Source organism: Phacochoerus africanus, chromosome 10 (assembly GCF_016906955.1).
Source record: "Phacochoerus africanus isolate WHEZ1 chromosome 10, ROS_Pafr_v1, whole genome shotgun sequence".
Lineage (NCBI taxonomy): Eukaryota > Metazoa > Chordata > Mammalia > Artiodactyla > Suidae > Phacochoerus > Phacochoerus africanus.
In genome coordinates this window covers 74,659,739-74,687,561 of record NC_062553.1, presented here as the reverse complement: position 1 = coordinate 74,687,561, position 27,823 = coordinate 74,659,739, and the positions used below count along the sequence as shown (strand labels likewise).

Below are 27,823 nucleotides of genomic sequence, written 5' to 3'. Positions count from 1 at the left end.
GGAGCAGAGGTACTGGGGCTGAGTTTTCAGAAGGAGCTAAGAAATTATATACAAATGTATAACAATCACTTTGAGGAAGCTCCCGTCATGGCGCAGCAATAACAAACTTGACTAGGATCCATGTGGACACGGGATCAATACCTGGCCTCGAACAGTGGGTTAAGGATCTGGTGTTGCCGGGAGCTGTGGTGTAGGCTGCAGACGCGGCTCAGATACCACGTTGCTGTGGCTGTGGTACAGACTGGCAGCCACAGCACAGGTTTGACTCCTAGCCTAGGAACTTCCATATGCTGCAGGTGCAGCCCTAAAAAGCAAAAAACAAAACAAAACAAACCATCATTTTATTTTAAAGTAGAAGTTAACACAACACTGTAAATCAACTCTACTTCAATATAACAACCTTTTAAAAAAAAAAAAAAAGAGGAGATAAAGTGCCAAGGAAGGAGGGGAAGAGTTCAAATGACAGCGGAAACTAATCTGACTAGGATCCATGAGGTTTCGGGTTCGATCCCTGGCCTCGCTCAGTGGGTTAAGGATCCAGTGTTGCCGTGAGCTGTGGTGTAGGTCCAGACACAGCTTGAATCCTGTGTGGCTGTGGCTGTGGCGTAGGCCAGCAGCTGTAGCTCTGATTGGACCCTTAGCCTGGGAACCTCCATATGCTGTGGGTGCAGACCTAAAAAGCAAAAAAAACCCACAAATGACTGCCAGACTGGAATGCTTCTCCAAGGGAGAGCAGCCACCTGCAAAGGGAAAGGTAGCCTGGTGGCCTGGGGTCAGAGGACAGGACGAAGGGGCAGCAAGGCTGGAAGCACCACCCCTGACTTCTCAACCCTCTTGACATGGGAATGGGCTGCACTGCACTCGAGAAGCCAAACTGCAAAGGACACTGAAAGCGTTTGGGGCTGTGCGCCCCCAGCAGAGGAATAAAATCAGATGTGACATTCAATGTGAGCCAACAGCAGATTAAAGTGATGGGCCACGTGGTACCTACAACCGGGCCCTCTGAAAGGTGAGGCTCATTTCCTTCTGAAGTCTCTAAATTCAAGATAGAAGACCCCTGTGCCGAAGTATATTGATGTTAGTATTTCTGGAAAAAATACAAATATAAAGAATAGGCCCCAAACTCCTAGCAGGTGTTCTCTCTTGGGATGCAATCATGACAAAATGAAGTGTTTAAGTGATATGATTATGCAAACTGTTTTCTATTGAGCCTGCTTTACTCCACATGTATGCATACGTATAAATATATATTTACATATAGGTGCATGTATATGTGTATACCGGTGTATGTGTGTGTGTATCTATGTAAATGTATATATATGTATAATATGCATATAGGTGGTATTATATGTGTGTATATATGTATATATATATATATATACACAAAGCTTCTACGTTGTGGGAGTTTTAAGGACCACCTTCTTCTCCCCATTCCACCCACACACGATGCCCTGAAAGTCTGAAAAGTCTAGAAAGGAGAACTAGCAGATGGATTTTTTTTTTTAAAGAATCCATGTTTAAGCATCTCATTCTCTTTGGGGAATGACTATCATAATTTAGAATCATGCGACCTTTTTCTTTTCGTTGTACCTCTCTAGTCTATGTTTTGTAAAACAATGGGGTGCCCTAACTTCACACACGGAGGTGGTTCCCCGAGGCAGGGCGCACTCTCAGATACAAACACAAACAGGTGCATCCTAAACTGAAGGGAGAACCGTGGGTCTGAAGAGTCCTAATGGAAAGACAAATAATGGGAAGGTGAAGTGAGGAAATGCATGCTGTAAACTGAAAGCTCTGAGTTCTAACACTCACTCCAACTTCATTAAACAGCGTTAACTGCTGTTTTCACACCAGCAAAATCACCATAATCACAGCTGGCAAGTGCTAAAGTTTTTCTTTCCTTTTTTTTTTTTTTTTTTTTTTTGCTTTTTAGGGCTGCACCTGCAGCATTTGGAAGTTCCCAGGCTAGGGGTCGAATTGGAGCTATAGCTGGAGCCTATGCCACAGCAACTCAGGATCCGAGCCACATCTGCAACCTGCACCACAGCTCACAGCAAAGCCAGATCCCCGTCTCACTGAATGAGGCCAGGGATCAAACCCGCATCCTCATGGATACTAGTCGGATTCATGTCCACTGTGCCACAAACGGAACTCCAGCAAATGCTAAGGTTTGAAAACTCATGAGTTCCCATTGTGGCTCAGTGGGTTAAGAACCTGACTAGCATCCACGAGGATGCAGGTTCCATCCCTGGCCTCACTCAGTGGATTGGGGATCCAGTGTTGCCATGAGCTGTGGTGTAGGTCGAAGACCTGGCTCAGATCCTGCACTGCTGTGGCTGTGGCGTAGGCCAGCAGCTTCAGCTCCAATTCAGTCCCTAGCATGGGAAGCGCTAAGAAGAAAAAAAAAAAAGAAAGAAAAAGAGAACTTAGGCATCTTAGTAGTTTTGCTTTCCTGAAGGAAAAAAAGATAGTGCAGGTAGAGCTAATGGAATCATGGGCTGCACGGCTTGTCTCCTGATGGAACAATATACTTATTTTAAATACACTGGGGATTTCCTACTACTTTTCAGTGTTCTCTCTGTAGAGAACTATGGGTAAGGGGGAGATTCCCCCAGACTTTAGTTCCAGGAAAATCAAGGCTTCTCCAGAGCAGGAAGAATGTCCCCACAGGCAGGAATCCTGTCCTTCAGGGAGAGCTCCAGCTTAGGGCATGCCTGTGATCCTGCCAGCTTTGTTCCCTCTACTAAATTCCTCTTGGCTTCATCTTCCTACACATCGTTTCCCTTTCTTTTTGTCCTAATTCCCTGAATTTTATCTTCATCTTTGTGAATTCCGTGTGGTTTTATTAGCAGCTCTATATTACATTTTTTATTAATTGGCCCACTAACCTAATAACTACGGTCCCCGACCTGTAGGGGGAGCCCTCGCGCTGCGCAGGGGCATATACTTTTCTGTCCTAGGTCAGCTAACGTTCTCTGCAGGCCCTCAGTTCGCCATCTAAGGGACCCAGGCTGAAGTCCTTAAAGAGAACTTCCTCAAATCATCCTCCTATCTATCCCACAGTCCCCTGGGCTGCCCCAGCACTGCTCACCCTGGTGGTCTGTTGTCCCCTACAAAAAACAAAAGCTCTTCAAGGAGAGCGACCACATCCATCGTATTCTCCCTTATTTCCCACTGCCCAGCACGGTCCAGCCAAGCACTCAATAATGCCCCCTGCTCTAATGGAAACCCTTTCTGCTCACGGACTGTGTTCTATTGGTACACTCAGTTGATCGAATTTAAATGATGACTTAAAGCATTTCCCAAGCACAATCAAATTTTCTTTCCACTGCAGCATAGCTATAGCACTTTTACAGAAAGCAACTCAAGGGAGAAGCATTTTCTTGGAAAGTATTCAAACATCCTTAGTGGAGAAAAGCAGGCAAGTTAAGAAGGAAAGTGAAAGCATGAAGCAGAAGGCAAAGAAGAATGAAGACAGTAAGAGCTGCTAAGAAAGGAGAGATAAAAGCACATAAGCAGAAAACACTAGAGTCGATTAACTAAATGTGGCTTGTGTGAACGGTATGCTAACATTTTCAATATGCTTGCATTTGACTTAAAAGATTGAGGAGTTATTCAAAGGGCGAACTTTTATTGCCATTTTATAGGTTAGAAAATTGGGTGAGGTAAGTAAGTGTGTGTTACTTTGTGGTTAAAAAGCATCCTGAGTTCGGGAAAAGAAATTGAGCAGTATCAGCCAAGGCCTCTCTGGAATTTGCTTTTCAGATTCGGTCAGCCTCAAAAACACTTGAATTCTTTCTCAAATACGAAATACTGGGTCTGTCCTGTTCAAGACTTAATCCTCAGCATGTAAAAAGAATAGAGGGCACATAATAGATACTCACTAAATATGGAAAAGAGAAGGAAGCAAGGAGGGAGGGAAGGAAGGAAGGAGGGGAGGAGATGGGAGGCAGGGGGAGGGGAGGAAATAATGAATTGAATAGTCCCAGCTGTCTGCCACATAGTGAGAGGCCTTCCCCTACAAGATAGGCCTTGAGTTGCCCAATGGACATTCTTTTTTTTTTTTTCTTTTGGGAAGTTCCCAGGCTAAGGGTCGAATCAGAACTTCAGCTGCCAGCCTACGCCACAGCCTCAGCAATGTGAGATCTGAGCCATGTCTGCAACCTACACCACAAGTCACAGCAACGCTGGATCCTTAACCCACTGAGCGATGCCAGGGATCCAACCCACATCCTCATGGATACTAGTCGGGTTTGCCAGTGAGCCACGATAGGAACTCCCAAAGAATACTGCTAATCAACTTTAAAGGTAACAGTGATGAGATTATAATCCCAGTTTGTGGTCTCCTGAGATCTCTTAATTAGCTCTGTACTCAGGAAGGGAATAGAGTTTACTGAGTCTCCAATGCCAACGCTTTGCTTTCAAAATTCCCATGGTGTCCCCAACCCACCTTTACAACCTGTTTTCTCTTATTTCACTATTAATGCCTGTGTTCCTGTCAAAATACACAATCCACCCTTTGTCTCGCTGCAAGGGTTGTCTCTCGGTGTTTTCTCTGCATGGAATTCCTGCCCTCCCTCCACTGCAATATAATAAAATCCTACTCACAGCTCATTCATCTGACCACAAAGGCCCAATGCAATTGCTACCTCTTCCAAGAACTGCTGCCTGTGCCTGTCCCTGGCCACTCCCCGAGCCTCCCTTGCTGGAGCACACAGGCAGTCACGCAGTCATCTAGGGGTGACAACTAAAGCCAATCTGGGCTGGAGGATTATTTTTCTCTTTTTATTAATGATTTTTATTCTTTCCATTATAGCTGGTTTACAAGTTCGGCTGTACAGCAAAGTGACCCAGTCACACATACATACATACATTCTTTTTCTCACATTATCCTCCCTCATGCTCCATTACAAATGCCTAGCTATAGTTCCCAGCACTATACAGCAGAATCTCATTGCTTATCCATTCCAAAGGAAATAGTTTGCATCTATTAACCTCAGATTCCCAGACCATCCCACTTCCTCCCCATCCCCCTCGGCAACCACAAGTCTTTTCTCCAAATCCATGAGTTTCGTTTCTGTGGAAAGGTTCATTTGTGCCGTATATTAGATTCCAGATATAAGTGATATCATACGGTATTTGTCTTTCTCTTTCTGACTTACTTTGATTAGTATGAGAATCTCTAGTTCCATCCATGTTGCTGCAAATGGCATTATTTTGTTCTTTTTTGTGGCTGAGTGGTATTCCATTGTGTAGATAACCACATCTTAATCCATTCATCTGTTGATGGACATTTAGGCTGTTTCCATGTCTTGGCTATTATGAATAGTGTGGCAATGAGCAGGCAGGTGCATGTGTCTTTTTTCAAGGAAAGTTTTGTCTGGATATATACCCAAGAGTGGGATTGCTGGGTCATGTGGTAGTTCTATATTTATATTTAATTTTCTGAGGTACCTCCATACTGTTTCCCATAGTGGTTGTACTAATTTACATTCCTACCAATAGTACAGGAGGGTTCCCTTTTCTCCTCACCTTCTCCAGCATTTGTTATTTGTGGAGTTAGTAATGATGGCCATTCTGACTGGTATGAGGTGGTACCTCATAGTAGTTTTGAATTGCATTTCTCTGATAATCAATGATGGTGAGCATTTTTTCATGTGCTTGTTGGCCATCTGTACATCTTTGGAGAAATGTCTTTTCAGGTCTCTTGCCCATTTTTCAATTGGGTTGTTGGGTTTTTTTGCTGTTGAGTTGTATAAGTTGCTTATGTGTTTTAGAGATTAAGCCCTTGTCAGTTGGATCATTTGAGACTATTTTCTCCCATTCCATAGGTTGTCTTTTTGTGTTTTGTTTTGTTTTGTTTTATGGTTTCCTTTGCTGTGCAAAACTTGTTAGTTTGACTAGGTCCCATTGGTTTATTTTTACTTTTATTTCTGTTGTCTTGGGAGACTGACCTAAGAAAACATTTGTAAGTCTAATGTCAGAGAATGTTTTGCCTATGTTCTCTTCTAGGAGTTTGATGGTGTCTTGCCTTGATTTTATGTCTTCAAGCCCGTTCGAGTTTATTTTTGTGCCTGGTATGAGGGTGTGTTCCAGTTTCATTGACTTGCATGCAGCTGTCCAGTTTTCCCAGCATCACTTGCTGAAAAGACTGTCTTTTTCCTATTTTATATTCTTGCCTCCTTTGTCAAAGGTTAATTGACTGTAGGTGTCTGGGTTTATTTCTGGGTTCTCTATTCTGTTCCATTGGTCTGTATGTCTGTTTTGGTACCAGTACCACACTGCCTTGATTACTGTAGCTTTATAATATTGCCTGAAGTCTTGGAGAGTTATGCCTCCTCCTTGGTTTTTGTTCCTCAGGATTGCTTTGGCAATTCTGGGTCTCTTATGAGGGTTATAATTGGGGTTCTAAATTCTGATCTGAGAAGACTATGGCAATAAAGTGAGTTTCATGAATTTTTTGGTTTCCCAGTACATATAAAAGTTTCCCATTGTGGCTCAGCAGTAACAAACCCAACTAGTATCCATGAGGATGTAGGTTCGATCCCTGGCCTTACTCAGTGGGTTAAGGATCCAGCATTGCTGTGAGCTGTGGTATAGGTCACAGACGTGGCTCGGATCTGGCATTGCTGGGGCTGTGGTGCAGGTTGGCAGCTGTCGCTCTGATGCCACCCCTTGCCTGGGAACCTCCATATGCAGCAGGTGCAGCCCTAAAAAGATTAAAAAAAAAAAAAAACCCCAATGAGGTATGCCTGTAAATTTACTATCCAGAAAACATAATTTCCCACACCTACTCAAGACCAAGGCCTAAGTCGAGATCGGCACACTCCACACCTCAGCTCATTCAGACATTCTAGAGAACTTTCATTCCAGGTCTACAGGCCTTGGAGCAGCACACGGCAGAGGCTTTCAAAGGATGGTTGTGCCTTGAACCTGATCAGAGTCTTAAGATCTCGTTCCCACTCCCACCCTGTTCTCACGAGTTGCAGGGGAATGAGAAACACTTATTTTCCCCTTTATCGGTATAAGCCCTCAGTGTCTGTGGCTTTTTTCCTGCCTCTGAAACATATCATTAGAGGAGATTTGGAGTTTCATAAAAGATTTCATGATATCTGTCTTTTGGGAGAACTGGCAATAGAAACTGAGCTGTAAAGGCTGGAGACTATCATGCCTGAAAGCAACTTCCATTTTCCATTCTGGATTGATTTTAAAAGATAGTCTCATTCCCAGAGCTGTTAAGAGTCATTCAACTTCTACCTACCCTCCCTTCCCCCTGCTCTTAAACCTTCCTTGAAAGCAGATGGCAATGCAAGATTTTAACACTGAAAGCCGCCAAGAAATACGCAAAGCCAGTAAGCACCAATCTGTTCATAGTTAGAAATATTTTATGGACATACGTTTTTGAAGCACTCCTCATTTAGAGGGAAACGCACATTATTTGAGACACGTGTCATGGCTGTACAATGACGTATTGGGGCGTAGCGTTGAGAACCACTGTGTGGCTGTCACGCAGCTGTCACTCCGTGTGACCCTGGAAGGGCTGGGGTTTGTGATGAATAAAGACAGGAGGGTGGGCAGGAACGTGCGAACCGGGAATAATTATGACTGTTTTGCTGAGCGCTTCCTCATAAAGAAACCTTTTGTTTTCATTTGGAGTTCTTTATTTTCCAAGAAAAATTTTTAAAAATCACACTAGAGGAGGGGGAAAGGGTTGAGCGGAAGACGCAAATTCAAGGCCAGCAGAGGGAGTTGGTGGCACAGGGATCCCTGTTACCAAAGCTGAATCCATGAGGTCTTTAGTGGCTGGGCAGTAAACAAACTAAATCCCAGCTGGGCCCAGAATGTTCTCCTGAGGTTTTTCCAGCTCTAAGCAGTTTCACAATAGTCAGAGAAACCTAGGGGTCCCCCTGGACACTAAGGACTAGAGAGGGAATTCCAAACTGCTATGAACGAGTTACAAGAGAACACAGATCCACAGGGCAAGCAGCCCGGAAGGAAATCATCAGGATTCGGCTTTACAAAGCCTGGGTAACCACCTCCCCCCCTTTAAAGTGGAGAATAGACTTGTGGCCTCCCCGGGGGGGAGAGGGAGGGAGTGGGAGGGATCTGGAGCTTGGGGTTATCAGATACAACTTGGAATGGATTGACAAAGAGATCCTGCTGAGTAGCATCAAGAACTATGTCTAGATACTCATATTGCAACAGAACAAAAGGTGGGGGAAAAAATGTATACACGTAAGAGTAACTTGGTCCCCATGCTGTACAGTGGAAAAAAAATTAAAATAAAAAAATAAAGTGACTAGGTTCTCAGGACTATCCCTTAACCCTTTAGTGACATAAGACCTACCAGCTGCAGAACTTCCTTCAGAGGCCCTTCTCCCCAGGACTTCAGAGACACTCCTCAAGACCCACCCCCATGCCATGGGGATGCTGTGTTGTCTGGTGGCTCAACAAGACAGCTGAAATTGCTTGGGCATGCCACCTGAAAGCATGACTCAGAGTCTTCTGTATGCTGACACTTGCAAAAAGAAGGGAGCTCTTCAGGTTTTCTTAAAGGGTTAACAAGAGTCTTCGAACTGCTTCAACAGACAGAGCTCCCTAAACATCCTTCTTGGTCAGCTTCGCCTCCTGCCCAATTTCATACTCAGGAGAGCTATGAAATCCCTCCCTCTCTCCAAGCCCTGCTGGCCTCTCATTCACCTCTTCCTCTGCCCTCCACCCACCACCCTCTCTGCCCAGCCCCCCGTGCTCGCAGCTTGTGAGCTGCCAACTACATCCAGCTCCAGCAAACGATACAAAGTCCATGCCCTTACCCTAAGCTTTTCTCCCTCATTTTTAAAATTACAGTAAAAGCTATATTCAGTGAGATGTGTGTCAATCTTCAGGTATAGTTAGTTGAGTTTTGACATATATATACACACACACATACATCCATACATATGTATACTGCATATATAGTAGTACAGGTATAGTATTTCATTATATATAGTATATTTAGAGTATATGTGTATCTGTGTAACCAACACATGATTCAAAATACAGAATAGTTCAGTCACCCCAGAAAGTTTTTGTTCTTGGCATTATTTTGTTCTTTTTTATGGCTGAGTAGTATTCCATTGTGTATATATACCACATCTTCCTAATCCAATCATCTGTTGATGGACATTTGGGTTGTTTCCATGTCTTGGCTATTGTGAGCACCTGTAGACTATTTAAAAGAGCCTGTTACTTAATTTTAAAAATTTGGTTTTAACAAAGTTACTGTTACCAATTTTAACTTAATTTCATTGTGGTCAGAGAATACCATCTCCATGTTTTCAATCTTTTCAATGGTGCTGAGACATACTTACAGCTCAGCATTTACTCTATGATGTTGAACAATTTATGTTTACTTGAAAACAATGTGTATTCTGCAGTTGTTAGATACTGTGTTCTAGAAATGCCAGCTTTGTCTAGTGGAGGAGAGAGTTGTTTAAATTTATACATTTATTTGTCCACCTGACCCATCAGGTACTGAGAAGGGGTATTAAAATCTCCAACTTGTGTATTTTATATTTCTCCATTTAGTTCTGCAAGCATTTGCCTCAGGTAAATACTCTGTTATTAGATGCATGCACATTTAGGATGATTCTGTTTTCATGATTAATTGCCCTTTATCTTTATGAAACATCCTCCTTGATCTGTGATAGTGTTGTCCACTTCATCTGAAAAGACAAAGCCACCCCAGCCTTCCTCTGCCTGTTATCTACATAGTTTACCTTCCAGCCTCCTATCCCTGGTGGATAATATATGCTACCCCTCCCTGCTCTGGCCACCTTTGTGATATTCTCCTTATTTTTTGTTTTTGGCAGTTTGATGATGACTATTTAAAGTGTATATCTCTTTTATTTACCCTTATTAGGATTTGCTGATTTTTTATTTTTTTGCTTTTTAGTGCTGCACCTGCCACATATGGAGGTTCCCAGGCTAGGGGTTGAATCAGAGCTACAGCCGCCGGCCTACGCCACAGCCACAGCAATGCAGGATACAAGCCTCATCTGCAACCTGCACCACAGTTCATGGTAATGCCAGATCCTTAATCCACTGAGCAAGGTCAGGGATCGAACCTGAAACTGCATGGATGCTAGTCAGATTCATTTCTGCTGCGCCAAGGCAGGAACTCCTTTTTCTTTTCTTTTTTGCTGATGTTTTTAGACATGGACAATGATGTGTGTCTCCAAAACTGAGAATTTTTTAGCCCTATTTCTTCAACTACATCTATCTTATGTTTCCCCATTCAGTCTCTTCTCCCTCAGGGATTCCAATTATGTATGTAATAGATTATATTTTTCTAGAGTTCATGGGGCTCTGTTCATTTTTTAAAAAATCATTCTTCTTTTCACTCTTCAGAATGAACTTCTTATGTCCAATATTGTCTCAGGTATTATTTCTTACTTCTAGAGTTTCCACTTCCATGATGGAAGATAGCATGAGAAAAAGAATGTGTATATATGTGTATATATGTGAATATATGACTGGGTCACTATGCTGTACAGCAGAAATGGGCATGACACTGTAAAATCAACTATACTGTAAGTTAAAAAATGATAAATGAAATTAAAAGTATCACCTTTATGGTTTCTCTTTTTTTGCTGACATCCCCTTCATTAAGACCAAATCTTTCTTTTAGGTCCTTCAACATATTTATAATAGCTGCTCTAGTCTTTATCTGCTAAATCTAACCTCTGGGTCACCTTGGGGTCCACTTCTCTGGGCCCCATCTTCCTATTTTTCACGTTGGTAATTTTTTTTTTTTTAAGCATACCCAGGGTACTGTGTGTGACATACTATAAATAGCCTGATCCATGCTGTTCTACTTTAAGGAGCTGACGTTTTGTCATTCTGTTCTTAGGGGATGGCCCTTTCTTTCTTTTTATTTATTATTAATTGGCTACACCTGCAGTGCATGGACGTTCCCAGGCCAGGGGTGGAAACCATGCCCCCCAAACCACGGCAGTGGCGATGCTGGATCCTCACCAGCAGGCACAGGAGAACTCCGATGTGGCCCTCTCTTCAGGGGATGGTTCTTACTCTTGGGGCGTGGCCTCTGTGATCTCAATGCCCACACTGTCCAACAAGGCCTCCCCACCCTGAGATGGGGCTCAGCTCTGCATCCCCCACGTTTCTCATCAACCCTCTTCCCCTAGCAACACCTCCCAGAACCTCAGCCTGCATGTGCCCAGCCCAGGCCTGGCCCTCAGACCTCAGGTAAACACCCCACACAGATGTTAGGGTCCCCTCTGGGCAACTTCCTCTTCTCCAGCCATCTACCCACAAAATCTAGCTCCTCCAAACCCCAATCACTGCCACTTAGTTCAGCAAGATGGCTGCTCTCCCGGGTGCCCGCTCCTTTCCCCGAGCCCCAAAGCCAGGACAACTGTCTGACACCTGCCAACAGGTGCCTGATACATTCGGTCGGTTTGATGGCTGTTTGTGGTAGAAGGATTACCCTGTTGTAGCTGGAAGCGCAAATGACAGCCCTCAGTGTTCTTCTTGTGGGGACCAAGGGGCCCAGGAATATTAATGACCAAATTCCTTCATCGCATTACATCGCCCAGGAATATTAATGACCACATTCCTTCATCGCATCGCATTCCTTCCAGAAAGTCTCCAAGAAGACTTTCTGGAATCGTGACAAACCCATTGCATCATCTTCTCTCAGAGGGGTTCTGTGTTACACTTAACTTGCATCCTGCGAATCTCTCCTGACTGTGGGCACAGATCCTGCCTTCCGTTCCTCTTTTACTCTCCTGTTGGGCAGCATCACCAGTTTCCTAACTGCACATCTGGAGCTGGGCTACAAGTGGCCGTCTCAGAAACGAAGCTGTCAGCATCAGGTCCCAATCCGCCTCCCTCCAAGGTCTGCATCTCTCACCAGAGAAGAAAACTACCAGGTCCACCTAATTCACCCCCTCGTGGATGTGGGCTGGATCCCAAACGCTGCCGGAAAGGCAGAGGTGCCCACACGCCCAAGCCCTGGTCCACCGTGAGGCCATCCAGCGCATAGTGGGGTTTGCAATGGGCTGGAGGTTAGGGTGGCCACAGAAATGCCCTCTATGACAATAAAGAGGGAGGAGGGCAGGATATACCTAAAATGCACAGATTCTGGGCCTGGAGGAGCTCTTTTTCTTTTCTTTTTTTTTTTTTTTTTTTTTGCTTTTACTTCTTTCCCCACCACACGAACTTTCTTACTTATTACAGATCTGCCTTTGGGAGGCTGTCATATCTATCTTAAATTCTGGTTCAAAAGAACTCATACCTGGTCTCTGCTAATCTGATTCAAGAAGGTTATTGTGTTTCCCTCTTTGTTTTTCACTTTAAATCCCAATCTGCTTCACCAAGTGCAAAAATTCAGAGGTTTCACAGGTGCGTGGTGAAGCAGAGGTTATATACGGTAAGTGAACTACACTGAATGCACACAGAAAACCCTTCTCTCTTTCTCCTTGACAAGCAGCTAAAACCTTAAAGATCAAAAGTCCAGAGAGGAAAGGGAACGGGACGCAAGCAGTCAAAATGACAAACTTCCAGTTGAAGGATACATCAGGGGCATTCCCTGGTGGCCTAGTGGTTGTCACCGCTGTGGCACAGGTTCCATCCCTGGCCCCTGAACTGTCCTCACACTGTGGACGTGGCCCCAAAAAAGACACATCAGCACCGGGGATATAATGCACAACAAAATAAATAGAATTATCACTTCTGTATGTTACATGTGAAAGTTGTTAAGAGAGGCAATTCTAGGCATTCTCCTCACAAGAAAGAATTGTGGGGGGACTTCTTTTGCTTTTACTTATTTGAGATGATGGATGTCCACTCTGCAGTCATCACTGCAGCCATCACTTCGTGATGCATGTAAATCACACCATGATGCTGTTCACCTTAAACTTGCACAGTGCTCTAGGTCAACGACAGCTCAATAAAGCCGGAAGGAAAGAGGGGTTCCCGTCGTGGCTCAGCGGAAACAAATCTGACTAGCATCCATGAGGATGCTGCATGTTCGATCCCTGGCTTCACTCAGTGGGTTAAGGATCCGGCGTTGCCGTGAGCTATGAAGTAGGCTGGCATCTGTCGCTCCAATTTATCCCCTAGCCTGGGACCTTCCATATGCCACAGGTGCAGCCCTAAAAATTTTAAAAATAGGTAAAAATAAAAATAAAAAAAGGAAGGAAAAAAGGACTGCTTTTGTTAGAGCAGTCCACTCCGGCAAAGAGGTCCTGGTAGCTTTCAACAAGAGGCTAAGCGCACAGACTTGGATAGTCCCGGCTATGTCAGTGAGATCCTCCACACACACGTGCAAAGGGCCCAGTCTCCCTCCCCTGGGCCCTTTGCACGTGCTTCCTTTCTCCGGGGTCTGGAAGAAAGCCGGCTGTACCAGAGCTTGCAAAGCCTGCTGAACTGCAAGCCCCAGAGGATCCACTTTCAGTACAGGACACCTGCCTCCAGGCATTCCCCTGATGACATCCTGCCTTGTCCCTTTGCTCCGGACCCCTTCACTCCTCCATCTCCTTCCAAAAGCTAGAGTTTCTGAAACTGGACCCTGTCTGCTGCTCTTCCCGCCCACCCCAAGCACAATCCATCTCTCATTCTCAGACCACCCGAGTCCCGGCAGGACCTCTGAGCTCTGCTCCACCATATGTGCTGCTCCATATGGATCTGACAGAACATTAACCGTGGAAAGCACGTTTAAAGATGAGAAAGTCAGTGTTCCCATTGTGGCACAGCAGAAACCAATCTGACTAGTATCCGCGAAGACACGGGTCCCATCCCTGGCCTCGCTCAATGGGTTAAGGATCCAGCGTTGCCGTGAGCTGTGGTGTAGGTAGCACACTTGGCTTGGATCTGGCGATGCTATGGCTGTGTTATAGGCCAGCGGCAACAGCTTCAATTTGACCCCTAGCCTGGGAACCTCCATATGCCATGGGTGCAGCCCTAAAAAAGCAAAAAAAAAAAAAAAAAAAAGATGAGAACGTTAATACCACTATAACCTGAACTTCTCAAATACCTAGATTCCAGAATTTTACAGGTAAAATTGCAAATTTTTTTGAAAAAAAACTGTCACTGGAATAGAGTTGCCTTAAAATCTTGTGTCAGTTTCAGGTGTACAGCAAAGTGAATCAGTTGTACCTGTACATACATCCATTCTTTATCAGATTCTATTCCCATATAGCTTATTACAGAGTATCGGGTAGATTTCAATCAACAGTAGGTCCTTGCTGATTATCTCTTTATATACAGTGGTGTGTATATGTTATAAAAATGCGAATTTAAAACACTCCTTTCGTGTCACCAAGTGGGAAAAGTTAAATTACACATACCTAATGGGATGTAGTCATTAGGCAAACATTTATTCTCTGGACCCTAAAGAATCACTTTTGGGTGAGGGCAATCAATTATGGTAGATAAACATTTGTACCTTAACAATTATAACTTGCCAAGTATTTAAAAAAACAAAACTACTCCTTTCATGTGTGAAATACAGTCTTTAAAATCACATTAATAATATCTCATTTGCTACCCAAGAGTATTTCAGTTTAAATATTATTGCGGCAGTGCCTGAGCTGCATTTCATGAACACACTTAATAAAAATAGCACTGAAACTATCCAAGAAGGTTAATAGTTCTTGAGGGAAAACGTTCATAGGAGACCAATCTATAATTCCTACATGTTGAGCAGGGAAAACAAAATATATTGACCTTTCCTAATAGAGGCCATTACGATTTTTGTACACAACTTCATTTCTTTAAGTAAGCCTAATAAAAACATAATACAAAAGAACTTATTTATAAAGCAGAAACAAACTCACAGATTTCGGAATCAAACTGATGGTTACCATAGAGGTAACCATGGCAGGTGAAGTGATAAGAATAACATATACACACGACTGTATATAAAAGGTAACTAACAAGGACCTACTGTAGAGCACAGGGACCTCTACTCAATACTCTGTAATCACCTATATGGGAAAAGAATGGATACATACATAACTGATTCACTTTGCTGTGCACTTGAAACTCATACATTAAATCAACGATACTCCAATAAAATTTAAAAAAAAAAAAAGATAAGAAACAAGCCTAAGGTTACAAAGAAAAGATGTAAGAGTTATAAGGGCAATTCAATCTCTAAAGAGTTGTTTTTAAAAGCACAGACTAGCTCATTGTGAATCACGAAGCTCTCTTTTTCCAAATGAATTGTCTTGTCCAACACTGGAAGTGAAGAAAAGCCACAGCAAGCCTCTGAAGAAACATCTGAGAACAGCTTGCAAAGTCACCTCACTCCCCTCTTTGGAAAGAAACCAATGCTCTAACCCCATAGACCTCAGCATCCCCCAGACCCCAGGGTGCTCCCCTGCCCAGGCTGGCTGCCCCTCTCAGCTCCTGGCCATTACTGCATGAAGTCTCCAGAGTCTCAACCTGTCTGGCTTACTGATGAACCCTCCTCAGTATTCTATAATAAACTATATGGGAAAAGAATCTGAAAAGGAATGCACACACACACGCACACACACACACACCTGAATCACTTAGCTCTACACCTGAGACTAACACAATGTAAGTCAACTATGCTCTAATACAAAACAAAATTGAAAAAAAAAATAAAAAGTCAATGTTTGTTGAAAGGCACAGAGGTAAGAAAAAGAGGAAGAAAAAGAGGGAAAGGAAGGAAGACGGAAGCTAGGGAGTTCCCGCTGTGGCACAGTGGATTAAGGATCCGGCATTGCTACAGCCGTGGCATAGGTCACAGCTGCAGCTCAGATCTGATTCCTGGCCTGGGAACTTCCACCTGCTGTGGGTACAGTGAAAAAAAAAAGAGAAAGAGAGAGAGACAGAGAGAAAGAAAAGAAAGGCAGCTAGCTAGACTCTATCCATTTCTATCCAAGTGGAATTTGAGAAGGGAGTAGGTTTAAGTACAAGTCAATCCTTCAATCCTTCTAAAAGGATTGTTGAATCATCCAACCACTTTAGACAATTGTTCCTAAAACATGTGACATCTGTGCACTTTGGCTCAAGACATTTTAGAGTCCTGGAATGTTTCCTTCTTCTTTCCCAGTGTGATCAACACTTCATCCATTCCTTAAGCAACGGAATGCAATTGCATTCACTCCATGAAATGTTTCATCTTCCAAAAAGAAGCAATCTCTTCTTGTTATCAAATGTAAGAGTTATGGTGTATCACACTTTATTATCTTTTTTTTTTGGGGGGGGGGGGCTGCACCCACAGCATATGGAAGTTCTTGGGCCAAAGACTGAATCTGAGCTACAGCTGCAACATACATATGCCACAGCTGTGACCATGCCAAATCCTTAATCTACTATGTCACAGTAGAAACAACTCTAGTTATCTTTTTTTTTTTTCCTTTTTGGCCACCCCTGTGGCATGAGGAAGTTCCCAGACCAGGGATCAAACCCATGCCATAGCAGTGACCCAAGCTACAGCAGTGACAATGCCAGATCCTTAATCCACTAGGCCACCATGGAACTCCATTCATAAACTTATTTTTGATCACTCCAAATAAATTGGAAGTGCCTCTGGGGCAGAATCAATACAACCTTCGAGATCACTAACCATCGTAAGTTCCGTATAACATCTTATTTGTCCATGGATGGTGTGTGTTCCCTATTCCCCTAGAGTCATACCTTCTCCCACCTGCCCTGAGGCCTGGAAGGCTGACCTAAATGAATTAATCACCCAGCTTCCTCACCTTTGACCTTCAGCGGGCCTCAGCCAATGGACAACTCAGGAGGTGGGCAACTCACTTCCCCAGTTCCCTCTCGGCAGAGACCCAAGGGCTGGGGGGGGCCCTCACTAAAGGTCAAGGCCATCTTCACCAGGTCCTCTCCCTCCTTTGGGGAACTGGGTCCTCTGCTTCAGGGTTTTCCTCTGTTCCCAACACAACATGAATTTCTGAGGTTTCCCTACTCGGCCCCTGCCCTTATCTTTGGAGACCTTCTATTAAACTTTTCTCAAATGATTATAACCTAAGGACACCCTGTCTTTCTTGCTGGGACCCTGATAAATACTTCTGCTTTATTTTCCTTTCTGCACTTCATATCTGAAGTAATCTTATGAATTTATTTGTTTATTACTGAGTTTTATACAATTGTCCCCCCCAAAAAAAATAAAAATAAAAATAAGCTCCCCTGTCTCATGCACCACTATTCCCCTCAGCTTCTAGTATAGTGCCAGACAGAGAGGAGGCAATCAATGAATATTTGTTGAATAAACAAGGTCTATACAGATATTCCAATTCAGAGTAATATTGTTGTGTTTAAGAGATGATTCCAAAACACTAAGTCAGTTATCAAATCATTTGTTCTTTTTTTACTAAACGATTTTTATTTTTTCCATCATAGCTGGTTTACAGTGTTCTGTCATTTTTCTATTGTACTGCAAGGTGACCCAGTCACACAAATCATGTTTTCAAAGTTTGGAACAAAGAGCATTTCTTTAAACTCAACAAAAACACAAAATGCTTAACTCTGTACATTACTTTCTTCAAGTTGAGCTTCTAACATGAGCAGAAACAAAGCAGAAAAATCCCAGGGAATATAACACAGGAAAAAGACAGAAAGACATCTCCAAACAACACTTTTTTTTTTGCCAAGGGATATGTGACACCTGCCAAAAATTACACAGTAATTCAAGAAGTATCTCTCATATCACCATACACTTGATTCCCTACTCAAAACAAAAATTTATCACCGTCATTGGTTTGCCAGCCAAAGAAAATCTCCCCATTTCCTGCCTAAAACCATGCTTTTAAAGTCCTAAGACAGGGAGTTTCCCTTTGTGGCTCAGCGGTAATGAACCCAACTAGTATCCATGAGGACACAGGTTCAATCCCTGGCCTCATTCAATGGGTTAAGGATCTAGTGTTGCCATGAGCTGTGGTGTAGGTCGCAGACATGGCTCGGATCCTGCGTTGCTGTGGCTCTGGTGTAGGCCGGCAGCTACAGCTCCAATTTGACCCCTGGCCTGGGAACCTCCATATGCTGCAGGTGTGGCCCTAAAAAGGCAGAAGACAAATAAAATAAAATAAAGTAAAATAAAATAAAATAAAGTAAAATAAAGTCCTAAGACAAACATAAGAGTACTTCAATGATATTCCAACAAAAGTGAACTTTTAAAAATTTTAATTTAAAAATAAAGTCCTAGGGCATTAAAACCTGCCCAGATGGAGGATGGGTCTTTTCTTCCATAAACACCTAAAAACTAATTTAGGTATTCAAGATAAAGAAGTGAGGGGGAGACTGGAAGTGAAACCCTGTCCACCTCTTTCCTCTAAAATGAGATACCGTGGATTATAGGGAAGAGCAAGAGCAGATGGACAGGAGGGGATAGTTTTAGAAAGAGCTGAATCTGCCCTGGTCGCACCATCGGGGATGCAGGAGTTGCACAGCGTGAGAGCTTGCCTTTCCAGTCAGCTGCCAACAGAATCAAGTTGGGGCGACAGTTCCCAGATGAGCTCGCGTGGGGGTGGCAAAAGGCTTGTCCCCTGTGCTTGGTCTCCAACTAGCTTTAGCAGCTGTTCAACTGCTTAACACATGACTATTGTCTTTGGCTACATAACTTATCACTGAATTATCCTAGTGAGATAATGAAGCTAATATTATCTGCAACTCAGTAGATGAGAAAATGAAGCCGAAAGATAAACAGTATTTTCAGGAATTCGACAGTAATTTGAGGGTATTTTCTACCACTGAGTAGGGATGTATTCTAACCTTTTCTCTCAAATACTAAGAAGCAGCTCATAATTGGCTCTAATCTATGCATCAATTCCATTGGTCATACATTTGATTGGAGATACCCGTGACACGTGTCATAGAACTTCCTAACGTCCTCCTCATTTTCTACATTCCCAGGTTTCTCAGAGACTCAGCCTCCCCAAGGATTTATAACTTTGGGGGGACGGGGCGGCACCAAATTATTACTTGGAGGCACCCCACCTCCCAGATCTGCCCTTGAATGAGCTGGCCTTCGACAGAATCTCTCCTTGCTGGGAGAAGCAACCAGAGGCAGCATGAACTTATTCAGGTATTTATCACTGACTCCTGTATGGAGGGAAAGCCAGAAAGTAGGGCTTTTAGCTAAAGATGCTCAAGTTATGTCTCACCCTGGGTGTCAGGAGCTAGAGCTCCAGGCCCTGAGCTACAGAAAGTGGAGTCAGGGAGGCTGAGGGAGGCTATGGGAGGCTGTGAGGCCCCTAACTGAGACCAGATCCGATCAGGCTCAGGTGCACGCCTGTCCAGCACGGGGCTCCAAATAAGCAGACACACTCCAAGGACAGCTGGAGTTATGGGAAGAAAACATACATTATAAAGTAATTTTGATCTCTTCCATTTCTTATTTCTATATTTAAACAAAAACATACATACTTTAATATCTATTTTATAGGGAGTTCCCATTGTGGTTCAGTGGGTTATGAACCCGACTAATATCTGTGAGGACGCAAGTTCGATCCCTGGCCTCACACAGTGGGTTAAGGATGCTGAGTTGCTGTGCCTGTGATGTAGGCTGGCAGCTGTAGCTGACTTCTGATCGATTCCTAGCCTGGGAAGCTCCATGTGCCACAGGTGCAGCCCTGAAAGGCAAAAATATATACATATAATATTTAGAAATGTAAATAGTTTATATATTTATAATTTATATGTTACATAGATTTATTTGTAATTCCATATGTTTTTACATATTTGCATTTATTTACATATATACATAGTTTAAATTTTTTTTCATTTTATGTCCACACCAGTGGTTGGCATAAGGATGTTCCTGGGCCAGGGACTGAATCCCAGCCATAGCTATGGGAATCAGGATCCTTTGAGTGACCTGAGCCACTGCAGTTGGATTCTTAACCCACTGCACCATAGCAGAAGCTCCCACATAATTCTTATATTTGGTTTATAAGGAAATAATCTACGCTGGAGATGAGCACTCCAAAATTATTCATCATTAGATTCAATCGAAAAAGTTGGAAAGCTGATGCTGTAGAAATGAGATGGACGCAGAAGAACGAGCAGGAAGGGGGCGCTCCCTAATAAGGTCAGGATGTGTTCTTCGGGGTTTGAGGAGCTCCACAGGGCACCTGAGAAGAGAACCAGAGCCTGGAAGGAGGGTCCCCCACGGGGAACCCAGAGGATTGCGGCCACTGGGAGGAGAAGCCCTGCTGCTCCTGCTGCTCTTTGCCAGGTTTGCTCTTTCCCGCTGGGATCAGAAGCCGGAGGGGCAGGGCTGACCTCCCAGACCAATACGCCGGGTCCTGAGCAGCTTTCGGCCAAGGAGGCTGAGTTCACCCACCATCGACTTTCCCTTCAGGCGCCCCCCGCACTATTTTGCACCAATGAGGTGGGAGTCTCCCTTCCGATTTCATCCTCTTGCTACTGTTCCTGTCCCTAACTGCCTTCTTGTCCCTTGTCCGGCTCTAACGACCACTCCTCCGACTCCTCAAGAACCGAAGCTGATGGAGGCTCTGCGTTCACCGCTCTGCGATCACCCGGTAGCTCCACCCACTTCAGAGCAACCTACGCATCACCACGCACGTGAACCCAGGAAAATCAACCACACATTGACATTTTAAAATTATACTTCTAATTAATTATACTTCTAAGTTATACATCTAATACTTCTAATTAATATCTGGAACTGTTTTTTTGTTTTTTGGTTTTTTTGCTCTGTTAAAAGCCTTTCTCTTTATCTATTGCTGAATAATAAAATACCCCCCAAAAACAAAGTTTATAAATCTGGCCAGTGTTGCTTTTTTTTTTAAATCTCAAAGCTGGAGGCCAGGAAGAGGGAAAGAGGTGTCCACTCCAGTTTCTCGCTGCGCCTTCTTACAGTCTTGGCAAAGCTTCGCACCTGCAGTCAGCTTCACCCTCTTTATTTCCCAGATAATTTTACCCTGCAAGGCCAAAATCAACAACGCATGGCTCCTTCCCTGTCCACCCACCCAGACTTGGTCTGTCGTCCATCCCTCCTGCCCTTCCAGTCCAGCCCCAGGCTGCACGGTTCCTTTACTTGAGCACTCATGCCAGCGCCCTCTGTTGGACGCCGGAGGAAGGGGATTCTTAGGGCTAAAGCCGCGCCAAGACCCCGTTCATCACCATCTCAGGACAGTCCCATGGCTGGTCAGTGGGGTGGGGGGTCTCAGAGTCATTCTTTCCCACGTACCCTGTGGACTCCTAGGTGTAACTCTGAGTAGATGTTTGACAGTTCAGTGTTCAAGATTAGTAGCCCTTCCCAGACTTTCTCAGCCACACTGGTGAGCAATTTACTTTCAAGTCAAAGCACTGTGTTCTTATCAAAGGTTGCTGGACTTAACTTTTGCATACCAATTGCGGCCCCTGGGAGGAGCTTCAAGGATGGAACCTTGTGATATTTTTGGACCTCAGACAAGAAAAACCATCAAACAAATGCTGACACGAATGGTTTTAGAAATCAGATGATTCCACATAATATTGGAAACATATTTACACTTTAAAAAAATCTGGTGTTTATCTGTAATTCAAACTTAACTGGGTGTCCTGTATTTTTATTTGCTAAATCCAACAGCCCTGCCATAACAAAATGTCCTGGACTTATGGGGACCTGGACCAGAAATAACCTCTTAATAGTAAAAATGACCTTAACAATCAACCAGACTTTCCATTCTCTTCCACCACCAAAAGCAAATCACAGCTGTTTCCCAACTTTTGGAAAACAAAATAAGTTAACAGGAAGAACTTCAATTTTATTTTTTCTTTTGCAATACTGGCTCTGTTTCAGTCTTGTTTATCTTCCAGCTAAACCCCTCAGATGGGCGAAAAAAGTATACCACTGTTAATAGGGAAAGCCTCTAACCATCCATAGTTTGAGAATTTGCCTTTTTCATGGTCAAATTCCTATCACATGGTCAAATTTTCTGGTAGTAAAATTCTTCCTACTTAATAGGATAGTTTTGAATGCATCTGTTTTCCTAGTGTTCTTGCAGGGACATAGTTGTTGGACCAAATATGAAAACCATCAGTTGGTAGATGTAAATTATTACATTTAGAAAGGATAAGCAATGAGGTCCTACTGTACAGCACAGGGAACCATATCCAGTCTCTTGGGATAGACCATGATGGAAGATAATACACGAAGAAGAGTTTAGGAGTTCCCGCTGTGGTGCAGTGGGTTAATGATCCAGCTTGTCTCTGTGAAAGCACCGGTTCGATCCCCAGTCCAGAGCCATCTCTTGCGGTAGTAGAACATGATGGAAGACAGTATGAGAAAAGAATATATATATATGACTGGGTCACTATGCCGTACAGCAGAAATTGACATAACACTGTAAGTCAGTTATACTCTAATTAAAAAAAAAATGATCAAGTTTATCCCTTTGACTTCACATACATAGAAAATGAAGCTCAGTCAACTCCAAAGACAGGCTCAAAGTTTAGCAACTGGCCCTGGTGTATGGATGACTAAACCCAGGAGCCTAAGCGCCCAGACCGGCGCCTGACTCTGGACAGGACAGAATTGAGGAGTCCCTCAATCAGCTGAAGCCCCAGCCAGGTCTCCTCAAGCTGGCAAGTGCCTTTCATCCATTCCCAAGCCTCCCTTTCCTTCTTTTACAATTTACAAAAGGATAATTACCATACATGCCCCTGAAGCTAAAATAAAGAATATATCAAAGAGGTTTTTAAAGTATTTTACTGAAAGTGTCTATTTTAGAAAAGCCACTGCAACAAAACAAGAGCCTGTGTGTTTGCTATAAAAAGTTGACACTAAATACCAGATGGGCTTCCCCTTTTTGATCCATGCCCTCTCCTCACAGTAAACATTTTGTAAAATTTATCCTTCCTCTCTGTTTTAAAATTAATATAAATCTCTTGGCTGTCATATAAAAGGAAAAATAAAAGGGAAGTAACTTATAATAAAATAACAGATATTTCAATATGCAATGATTCAGGTACGGCCATACGAGGTTATATATGAGGGAAATAATTGTACATTTTTTTTTTTGGTCTTTTTAGGGCCACACCCATGGCATATGGAGGTTCCCAAGGTAGGGGTTGAATTGGAGCTGTATCCCTCAGCCTACACCACAGCCACAGCAACGTCAGATCCTTAACCTGCTGAGCAAGGCCAGGGATTGAACCTGCGTCCTCATGGATACTAGCTGGGTTTGTTACTGCTGAGCCACCAACGGGAACTCTCGCACATATTTTTAATGAGCAAGTATGAAATTATAAGAAATAAGGCATCATTCAATATGCTTTTAAATATATTTTATAATTTGAAGTAAGGGCTAAATAAAGGTATCCACACAGAGAATCAGCATGGATGCTGCATATGAATGCTTCCCATTTGAAATTTTAAAATAAGGGCTGGAGTTCTCTAGTGGCACAAAGGGTGAAGGACTCAATGTTGTCACTATAGCAACTCAGGTCATTGCTGTGGTTCTCGATCCCTGACCTGGGAATTTCCACATGCCAAGGGTACAGCCAAAAAAAAATTCAAATAAGAAAATAAAGTAAGGGCTAATTCAGTGTACATTCCTGGCCATGCACACCTACACAAAGTCAGCACACGCAGACCAGCTACAAATCCAGATACAGGCCTCCTGAACTGGTGACATGATTTAACAGGCAACACTGCCATCCGTGATGTATTTTGTGAAATAGTACAGCTACAGAGGTGCCATATGATCCTACACTCCCACTCCTGGGCATACATCCAAAACTCTAATTTGAAAAGATGCAGGCACCCCGATGTTTATAGCAGCACTATTTACAACAGCCAAGACATGGAAACAACCTAAATGTCCATCAACAGATGAATAAAAAGATGCTGTATATATATATAGATATAGATATAGATATATATAGAGAGAGTACATGCATACACACACAAAATGGAATATTACTCAACCATAAACAATTGAAATAATGTCATTTGCAGCAGCATGAGTGGACCTAGAGATTATCATACAAAGTGAAGTAAGTCAGAAAGAGAAAGACAAATACCATATGATATCACTTATATGTGGAAAATATAATGCAAATCAACATATCTACCAAACAAAAACAGAGTCACAGACATAGAAAACAGACTTGTGGTTGCCAAGGGGGAGAGAAGTTGGGGAAGGGATGCACTGGGAGTTTGGGATTAGCAGATGCAAACTATTATATATATATATATTATATATAATATATATATATATATAAAATGGATAAATGACAAAGTCTTATTTTATATATATATATAATATATATATAATATATATATAATATATATATATATTATATATATATATAATGGATAAATGACAAAGTCTTACTGTACAGCACAGGAAACTATATTCAATGTCCTGTGATAAATACAACATTGTAAATCAACTATATACTTCAATAAAATTTTTTACAAAGCAAAATAAACACTGCTGTGTACCCATTTTCCCTTCTAGCCACAGTTCTTTCCTTCTCCAAACAGTTCCAAAGAGTTTGCAAGAGTTTGCAGCTAAACAGTTCCAAAGAGTTTGCACGTCTCTCTACTTCCTCACTCCTCACTCTCCTCTTAATCTGCTCCAATCCGGGTCACTGCCTCATCACTCCACTGCAGACACTCTTGTGGAAGTCCCAAATAACCCCCATGCTGCCAAATCCAATAAACATTTCCATCCTCTGTTGCAATTAACCTCTGAGTGTCATTCAACAAAGCTCCCTACTTCATGATCCATTCTCTTCTCCTGGTTTCACTGAACCACACTCTCTTATCCCCCTCCCACTTCTCTAAATACCCTTCTCGGTCTCCTAAGCTGACTCATCCCTCTTCCACCCAATCTTTCAGTGCTGAAGGTAGGTAGGTCCTCAGGGGTTTGGTCTTCAACCTCTTCTCCTCACCTGCTATGCTCTCTGCTGAACACAACCTCAACTACCACCCACAAAGCTGACAATGCTTGAGTTTCATCATCTGCCCAGAACACTCACTGGAGCCCTGGGCCTTTAAACACAAATACACAGCCTCTCCATGTGAGGGACCCCAGGCCTCTCAAACTCCGCATGTCCAACAATGAACTGATAGAGAAAGGCAGAAACCTGAGCGTCATCCTTGATTCAGCATTTTCTTTGCCCAGTCCCACTCCATCCATAAGAGTCGATTCAGCATTCAAAATATGTCCTGGAACAACCACTCTGCTCCTTCTCTCCTGTGACTACGTCTGTTCAAACCCAGGATGGACCACACAACCATCCACAAAGGTCTTCCAGATGTGGTATCTATCCGCAGCCATAAAATACTACTCAGCCATAAAAAAGAACAAAATAATGCCATTTGCAGCAACATGGGTGGAACTAGAGACTCTCATACTAAGCGAAGTAAGTCAGAAAGAGAAAGACAAATGCCATATGATATCACATATCTGGAATCTAATAGATGGCACAAATGAACTTATCTACAGAAAAAAAAAATTCATGGACATGGAGAATGGAGTTGTGGTTGCCAAGGGGGAGGAGGAGGGAGTGGGATGGACTAGGAGTTTGGAATTAGTAGATACAAACTATTGCATTTGGTGGGGACAAGCAATGAGATCCTACTGCTTGCACGGGGAACTATATCCAGTCACTTGTGTTAGAACATGATGAAGGATGTGAGAAAATGAGTGTGTGTGTATATACATGGGTCATTTTGCTCTACAGCAGAAATTGACAGAACACTGTAAACCAAGTATAATAACAAAAAAAAGGCTTCCACTCCATTTGTGGTCCCTACCCCATCCATTCACCACCCCAAATCAAGAGTGATCTAAAAAACAAAAAAGCAAAACAATCACACCTGTTCACTGTTCATTATTATTAAAATGCATTCAGTAATTTCCCATTGCTTTAGCACAGACACCTTTACATCCTACAGGCCCCTGGTGCCCCGGGCCCCCTCTCACCACCCTCACCCATGACAGTCTCCTCCCCTCAGCCCCTGTGCTCCACCACACTAGCCTTTTAGGGCCTTGATTGTTGCCTGTGACTTCTTGCCATAGGCCCAAGGCAATGCTGCTCCCTCTGCCTTCAACAGTCTGAATCCCCGTGCCCTTGACCAAGTGACTTGCACTCATCTTCAAAGCTCAACTGAAGGGACCCCCAATCAAAGAGGCCTTTGAGGTCCAGGCCTGAAGCCCCCTTATACACAGAGTGTGTAATACTCCTTTCTCTGTAGCCCTCTCACAAATAATTCTTAACGGTGTTATTGATATAGTTCAAGGCCATGAAATTCAGAAAGGGTAGAATCCAATGGTTTTAGTATACTCACAGATATACCACAGTTTTACTGCACTCAATCATCCACAGTTGATTTCAGAACATTTTCATCATCTCCAAACGAAACACAAACCCTTTATCTATCCCTGCCCTATCCGAACTCATACCTTTTATCTCCTGCTGCCCGGGTTCCTCCCCACAAAGACCCCTACCCTAGCTTTAAGCCAACATTAAACCTCCTTCTGTCTCCATAGATGTCCCTATTCTAAATTTGTATTGAATGGCTACATATAAAATGTGGCCTTCTGTGACTCGCTTCTTTCACTAAGCATAATGTTTTCAAGGTTCAGCCAAGCTGAAGTATGTGCCAGAACTTCATTCCTTTTCATGGCTTCAAAATCATTTTTAACAACTGAATAAGTAGGAGTTCCTGTTCTGGCTCAGCAGGTGGAGGACACAAAGTAGTCTCCACGAGGATGGGGGTTCAATCCCTGGCCTCACTCAGTGGGTTAAGGATCCAGTGTTGCCAAAAGCTGCAGTGCAGCTCACAGATGCAGCGTGGATCCTGTGTTGTAATGACTGTGGTGGAGGCCACAGCTGCACCTCCGATTTGACCCCTAGCCTGGGAACTTCCATATGCCACAGATGCATCCATAAAAAGAAAAGAAAATTGAATCATTAGTTTTCTCTCTTGCTAAAAACACAGGTTCCCTGAAGGCAGGAAATATGACTTTTTTTTTTGTATCACATAAAGAGATGTTTCAGAGATGATTTGTTAAACTACCAACAAATCAAAAAAAGTGAGCTTGCCTTAAAGCCCCTCCAACAGGCCTCTCCTATTTGGAAGGCTCAGACTCCAACTGCTTCTTTTTATCACTGGACTAATAAAACTCAGTCTGCAATCTCTATCTGTACCTTTTAGGGAAAAAATGCAAATAATTAAAACCTAAGATTGCATCCTTAACTTCTTGATCCATCTCTGCACACTTAGACTTTAAGATGCATGCAGATCACCTAAGGATCTTGGTTCAATGCAGATTCTGGTTCAGTACATCATGGGCGGGGCCTGAGCCTCTGCATTTTTATCAAGCTTCTAGGCGATGCCAACCCTTTGCTTCAGGGACCACACTTTCAGCAGCAGAATTTGAAAGCACCACACTTTATCTTCTTGCAGCCTGATGGCCTTGTAAGAATATGTTCAAGTCACTATTGATAAATTATTGTCTTTTACTGACGACTGACACAGCAGGAACTTAACAAATACTTGTCAAGTTTTGCAAAAGCGTACATGGTATCTAAGTGTAAAAAGGCTCCTTTCCAAGCAGATAGCAGACAGGGCTGCAACAGCAAGTAAAAGCAAGGAGCTTCAAGAATCAAGGCGTTCAAGAAGAAAGAGGTCAGATCTTGAATAACTATAATTCAGAACATAAGTAGAAGTCAGTCACTGAGCTGAATGAAAATGACAGCAGACATGAACCCAGAAAAGAAGTTGTGGACATAGGAAGCAAATGTGTTCAGTCTCTGAAAAAGAAAACGAAGGGAGTTCTCGTCGTGGCACAGCAGAAACGAATCCGAC

General features: G+C 43.1%; 1 protein-coding gene across 1 annotated transcript in view; it reads right to left on the bottom strand.

Moving 5' to 3' along the window:
- DCHS2 (dachsous cadherin-related 2) overlaps positions 1 to 27,823 on the bottom strand; it is a 275,809-nt gene that overhangs the window by 167,646 nt on the left and 80,340 nt on the right.